Genomic DNA, 7,662 nt, shown 5'->3' with positions numbered 1-7,662 from the left:
TCTATTGGTATCTTTTTCTATGTCTAATTTTGATATCAAACGTGGGAAATCCTTTATTAGTTGAATTGATTAATTTGTGCATTTAAAGAATGAAATCCTGCCTCCTTTTCTTTTTTTCCTGGTAGTTTTCTCTGGGGAATGCCTTTTTTTTTTTCTTTTTTTGGCTGCATTGGGTCTTCGTTGCTGCGCAGGGGCTTTCTCTAGTTGCGGCGAGTGGGAGCTACTCTTCATTATGGTGCGTGGGCTTCTCATTGCGGTGGCTTCTCTTGTTGTGGAGCACAGGCTCTAGGCACACGGGCTTCATTAGTTGTTGTGGCACATGGGCTCAGTAGTTGTGGCTTGCGGGCTCTAGAGCACAGGTTCAGTAGTTGTGGCGCATGGGCTTAGTTGCTCCGCAGCATGTGGGATCTTCCCGGACCAGGGCTCGAAACTGTCCCCTGCATTGGCACGTGGATTCTTAACCACCAGGGAAGCCCCAGGAATGCCGTTTTAAAATGCAGGCAGAATTTAATGCAATCCCTATCAAATTACCCATTAACATTTTTCACAGAACTAGAATAAATAAACCTAAAATTTATATGGAATCATAAAAGACCCGGAATTGCTAAAGCAATGCTGAGGAATAAAAACAAAGCTGGAGGCATAACCCTCCCAGACTTCAGACAATATTACAAAGCTACAATAATCAAAACAGTGTCATACTGGCACAGAAACAGACACATGGATCAATGGAACAGAACAGAGAGCCCAGAAATAAACCTACACCTACGGTCAGTTAATCTTCGACAAAGGAGGCAAGAATATACAATGGAGAAAAGACGGTCTCTCCAGCAAGTGGTGGTGGGAAAGTTGGACAACCGCATGTAAATCAGTGAGGGTAGAACACACCCTCACACCATACACAAAAATAAACTCAAATGGCTTAAAGACTTAAATATAAGGCATGACACCATAAAACTTCTAGAAGAGGACCTAGGCAGAACATTCTCTGACACAAATCATAGCCATGTTTTCTTAGGTCAGTTTTCCAAGGCAATAGAAATAAAAGCAAAAATAAACAAATGGGACCTAATCAAACTTACAAGCTTTTGCACAGCAAAGGGAACAATAAGGTGAAAAGACAACTTATGGACAGGGAGAAAATATTTCCAAATGATGTGACTGACAAGGGCTTAATTTCCAAAATAGACAAACAGCTCATACAACTCAATAACAACAACAAAAAACCCAATCAAAAAATGAGAAGACCTAAATAGACATTTCTCCAAAGAAGACAAACAGATGGCCAAAAAGCACATGAAAAGATGCTCAACATTGCTAATTAGTAGAGAAATGCAAATCAAAACTACAATGAGGTATCACCTCACACCAGTCAGAATGGCCATCATTAAAAAGTCTACAAATAACAAATGTTGGAGAGGATGTGGGGAAAAGGGAGCCCTCCTGCACTGTTGGTGGGAATGTAAATTGGTGCAGCCACTGTGGAGAACAGTATGGAGATTCCTTAAAAAAACTAAAAATAGAGTTACCATATGATCAAGCAATCCCACTCTTGGGCATATATCTGGAGAAAAAACTAATTTGAAAAGATACATGCACCCAGTATTCATAGCAGCACTATTTATAATAGCCAAGACACAGAAGCAACCTAAATGTCTATTGACAAATGAATGGGTGAAGAAGATGTGGTACATATATACAATGAAATACTACTCAGCCATAAAAAAGAATGAAATAATGCCATTTGCAGCAACATGGATGGACCTAGAGATTATCATACTAAGTGAAGTAAGTCACACAGAAAAAGACAAATATGATATCACTTATAAGTGGAATCTAAAATAGGATACAAATGAACTTATTTACAAAACAGAAACAAACACATAGACATAGAAAACTTATAGTTACCAAAGGGGAGAGGGTGAGGGAGGGGTAAATTAGGAGTTTGGGATTAGCAGATACACACTACTATATATAAAGCAGGTAAACAAGGTCCTACTGTATAGCACAGGGAAGTATATTGAATATCTTGTAATAAATTATATGGAAAATAAAAATAACCATAGAATGGCACTGAATCCATAGTTGAAAATCAAAACAGAGCCCATGATGTCAGGATGATATAAACAAAATGTAGGTGTCAAAGGCTGAAGACCTGAGCATTGGTGTAACCGCATCCGATTGTGTGTAGGCCGGAATGCTGAAGGAGAGTTCTGTAAAGGGAAAACCGGGGCTGAAGCAGTCTCTTTGAATATTGAAATGAAAGGCGTGTCCTATTGTGACTGTGGACGTTGGCAGTAGAAGCCAAAAGAAAACTGAGGAAACTGAGGCAATATGGAGCAAATCAGGGTAACAATAGAATCATTATGAGAAGAAAGGGAAGGATAGCAGTAAAGTTGACGTAAAGCCCATGTTGAAAACTACTAAGGAGATTAGATGAGTCCAGGATTCAAGTCATAAGGATAGATAACCAAAGGAGAAATACTTGAAAAAAGTGGATGATGTGAACTCTTTCGTGTTGAAGTCTAGTACTGATGAATTAGTCTAGAGGGTAAAGAGAAGATGGACCCCACCTCATTTCTGTGGGTCTTACCTTGCATTCCTTTCACACCCGAACATTTACTGTCCCAATTCTGGCTGAATGGCAGGTAATCAGGCTTGAATTCTTTCAAAAGGCGTGAAATTGTGCACATGCTGAGGTGCAAGTGTAAGCCATGCATAACAGTAACAGATTCACCTACTTCACACACAGATGCTCAAATATGTTCATTATTTCCTTTAATTAATCTGTTATTCCTTGTGAAATACCAATACATCACTAAGGTGGGTTAGTTTCTGCTTTCAAGCAATGGAATGTCTGGTATCTATAAATACCCACTTACAAGAGTATTAATAGAATGCAGGTTTAAATTAAATGATAAATGAATAGTACAGATACTGATTGCTAATGTGGGCAGGAACTATTTACAGAATAAACTCTTATTTCACTTTCTTTTCTATCTTGATCTTTAGAGCCCTCTGGCCATCCCCTACTTGGCAGTTATCAAAGGCTGCGCTTAATATCTCCCCCTTCTAAATGTGTTCTTCTCTTCTCTAGGGTTCAATAATTAAATAAATGACTTCAATACCTGCCCCCCAGGTAACGTAGATGTCATCTGTGATCCCTTCCTTCTACCACCCACCTCTAATCTCTCTTGAATCTGTTGTACGTCTCCACCCCCTGCCATTACTATCATTTAGATCACAGTTCTGTGATGTTGCCTGGCTGCCCACCACAGCCTCCCTCCACGCCCCCCCACCCCCACCATTCCCTTCTCCAAATCACATCCACAGTGAGAGTTCAAAAGAGCAAGTCAGCACTGGCCATGCAGAAGGCAGAGACAGTATCTTATAAGGCAGCATAAATAATATTTATAAAGCAACATAAATGTGGGTCTTGGCACCAGAAAGTCTTTGAATTCCAACTGTATGACCTTGGGCAGATTACCTCTCTGAGCCTGGCCTATGACCATGACTCTCACCATGACCCTCAATGCCACCCCACAGTTGAGAAGAAACAGTGAGCCCAAGGGATACGGTGAGTGACTCTAGTCCTAAGACTAGAGCAGAACTGGTCCAGGCGCTCTATACACACCAGTACCTGCTCAGGAAGTGATGGAGAAATAAGCTAGAAGGAACCTGGTTCCCTAAAGGCTGGAATAGAGCCCTGGAAATTGCCTCCTTCCAAAATTTACATGTGAGGACATAAACATATCTTGGTGAAGTCACTGCTACTGGGGGAAAACATATCTTGGTGAAGTCACTGCTACTGGGGGGAGGGAGAGGTTGGGTCTTTGTTACTTCCAGATCTCCCAGAGATGGCTCAGAGCCAAGGCCCAAGGAAATCCTGGTAGCAGAAGTGCTATCTGCAGATTTCCTGGTGTAAAGAACTCTTTCCTAGCAGGCTAGATTCCTGATTCTATGTGAAGCTGTTTTTCTCCACCTTGATTCGTGTAGCCCTTTTTTGTTCTGGAGGGAACTGGCATGGCCACAACTGGGATTTCTCTTGCTTCTCCAGATAGTCCAGATAATTTAGTAGCAGGTTCACTCTGCCTGGAGCCTGGGATTCAGGAGGACTCCAATTTAGCATCTTGTCTTCAGAGGTAGTCCTTTTTTTAAATGACACATATGTGTGTGTGTGTGTGTGTGTGTGTGTGTTTTCACACATAACTGTGCACACATATTAATATGGATTAATTAATCCATATTAATTAAGGGGTTAATATACAGACTATAAAGAATTTCTGGCAATCAATAAGGAAAAGTTAAAAAGCCCAAAAAGAAGCTGGGCAAAGGATATGAATAAGGAATTCACAAAGGAAGAAATGCAAATGGCCAATAAGCATATAAAAAAATCATAGTTCTATTAGTATTTGGAGATTAAAAATAAAAACAAGACACCATTACACACCTAAGAGATTGGCAACTATTTAAAAGTTTGATTAATATTGGCAAGGATATAGGATATGGGATGTAAACTGGCAAAGCCAATTTGGAGTTACTTTAGTATCTATTAAAATTTTAAATGCATAAATGATGTGATATTTTAATTTTATCATCCCACTGTCCTTGATAACTAGAATTCTTGACATGGGAGAAAAGTGTGGCAGGCAGGCTGTAAGATGTCCTCCAATGATCGCAGTTACCAGTATTCAAAGCCTTATATAATCCCTCACCCCCTTTAAATAGCTTGCTTCTAACCAATAGAATACAGTAATGTTGAGGGGATGTGACCTCTGTTAATAGGCTAAAATTTTTTTTTTTTAAACTGTGATTTCTGCTTGATAGCTGATGCTCTCCTCCTTAAACAGATAAACAACAATGTCCTCAAAACTCTGCAACTCAGTCGTGGGGAAAACCTAATCTTGATTGGGAGACAAGATGGCAAAATAGAAGGATGTGAGCTCACCTCTTCTTACATAAACACCAAAATTACAACTAACTGCTGAACAACCATCAACAAAAAAATGCTGGAACCTACAACAAAGATACCCTACATCCAAAGATGAAGAAGAAGCCACAACAAGACAGTAGGAGGGGTACAATCATGATAAAATCAAGTCCCATACATGCCAGGTAGGCGACCCACAAACTGGAAACTAATTATATCACAGAAGTTCTCCCATCGGAGTGAAACTTCTGAGCCTCACATCAGGCTCCCCAGCCTGGGGTCTGGCAATGGGAGGAGGAGCCGCCAGAGAATCTGGCTTTGAAGGCCAGTGGGGTTTGATCATAGGAATTCCACAGGACTGGGGGAAACAGAAAGTCCACTCTTAGAGGGCACACACAAGGTCTTCTGTGCACCAGGATCCAGGGGAAAAAGTGGTGACCTCATAAAAGACTGGGCCAGACTTAACCTGCTAGTATTGGAGGGTCTCCTACAGAGGCAGGGGGTAGCTGTGGCTCACTGCAGGGACAGGGACACTGGTGGCAGCAGTTCTAGGGAGTATTCATTGGTATGAGCCCACCTGGAGGGCACCATCTTCTCACCAAGACCTGGCCCCACCCAACAGCCTGTAGGCTCCAGTGATGGGATGCCTCAGGCCAGACAACCAACAGGGCGAGAACACAGCCCCACCCATCAGCAGATGGGCTGCTTAAAGTCTTCCTGAGCACACAGCTTCCTGATAAACACACTCCCTGGCAGGGCCCTGCCCACCAGAGGTACAAGACCCAGCTCCACACACCAGTGGGCAGGAACCAGTCCCTCCCACCAGGAAGCCTGCACAAGCCTCTTAGACAGCCTCATCCACCAGGGAGCAGACAGCAGAAGCAAGAAGAACTACAACCCTGCATCCTGCAGAATGGAAATCACAATCACAGAAAGTTAAGACAAAATGAGATGGCAGAGGAATATGTCCCAGATGAAGGACCAAGATAAAAACCCAAGAAGAAAAGCTAAGTGAATTGGAGATAGGCAATCTACCTGAAAAAGAATTCAGAATAATGATAGTAAAGATGATCCAAGATCTCAAAACAGAATGGAGGCACAGATCAAGAAGATACAAGAAATGTTTAACAAAGACATATAAGAACTAAAGAATGAACAAACAGAGGTGAACAATACAATAACTGAAATGAAAAATACACTAGAAGGAATCAATAGCAGGATAACTGAGGCAGAAGAACAGATAAGTGAGATGGAAGACAGAATGGTGGAAATCACTTCCGTGGAACAGAATAAAGAAAAAAGGATGAAAAGAAATGAGGACGGTATGAGAGAACTCTAGGACAACATTAAATGCACCAACATTTGCATTACAGGGGTCCCAGAGGGAGAAGAGAGAGAGAAAGGATCTGAGAAAGTATTTGAAGAGATAATAGCTGAAAACTTCCTCAACATGGAAAAGGAAACAGTCACCCAAGTCCAGGAAGTGCAGAGAGTCCCAGGCAGGATAAATCCAAGGAGGAACATGCTGAGACACATAGTAATCAAACTGACAAAAATTAAAGACTAAGAAAAAATATTAAAAGCAACGAGGGAGAAGAAACAAATAACACACAAGGGAATTCCCATAAGGTTATCAGCTGATTTCTCAGCAGTAACTCTGCAGGCCAGAAGGGAATGGCACAATATATTTAAAGTGATGAAAGGGAAGAAGAACCTACAACCAATAATACTGTACCCAGCAAGGCTCTCATTCAGATTTGACAGAGAAATCAAAAGATTTACAGACAAGCAAAAGCTAAGAGAATTCAGCACCACCAGACCAGATTTGCAGCAAATGCTAAAGGAACTTCTCTAGGCAGAAAAGAAAAGGCCACCACTAGAAACAAGAAAATTATGAATAGAAAAGCTCACTGGTAAAGGCAAACATACAGTAAAGGTGGAAATCATCTGCACACAAATATGATACCAAAACCAGCAACTGTGAGAAGAGGAGAGCACAAATGCAGGATATTGGAAATGCATTTGAAATTAAAAGACCAGCAACTTAAAACAATCTTGTTTATATATAGTCTGCTATACCAAAACCTCATTGTAACCATGAACAAAAATCTACTATAGATACACACACAAAAAGAAAAAGGAATCCAAACACAACACTAAAGTTAGTCATCAAATCACAAGAGAAGAGAACAAAAGAGGAAGGGAAAAAAAACCACCTATAAAAGCAAATCCAAAATAATTAACAAAACGGCAATATGAACATACATATTGATAATTACCTTAAATGCAAACGGATTAAATGCTCCAACCAAAAGAAACAGACTCACTGAATGGATAAAAAAAACAAGACCCATATATATGTTCTCTATAAGAGAGACACTTCAGATCTAGCCACACATACAGACTGAAAGTGAGCAGATGGAAAAAGGAATTCCATACAAATGGAAATCAAAAGAAAGCTGGAGTAACTATACTCATATCAGACAAAACCGACTTTTTATTTTTTTGGCCACACCATGTAGCATGCGGGATCTTAGTTCCCCAACCAGCGATTAAACCCGTGACCCCTGCAATGGAAGTGTAGAGTCTTAACCACTGGACCTCCAGGGAAGTCCCCAAAATAGACTTTAAAATAAAGACTGTTACAAGAGACAAAGAAGGACACTACATAATGATCAAGGGAGCAATCCAAGAAGAAGATGTAACAACTGTAAATATATATGCACCCAACA

This window comes from Balaenoptera borealis, assembly GCF_965194805.1.
Source record: "Balaenoptera borealis genome assembly, chromosome: 12".
Taxonomy (NCBI): Eukaryota; Metazoa; Chordata; class Mammalia; order Artiodactyla; family Balaenopteridae; genus Balaenoptera; species Balaenoptera borealis.
The sequence above is the reverse complement of the archived record's forward strand: the minus strand, read 5'-3'. Positions refer to the sequence as shown.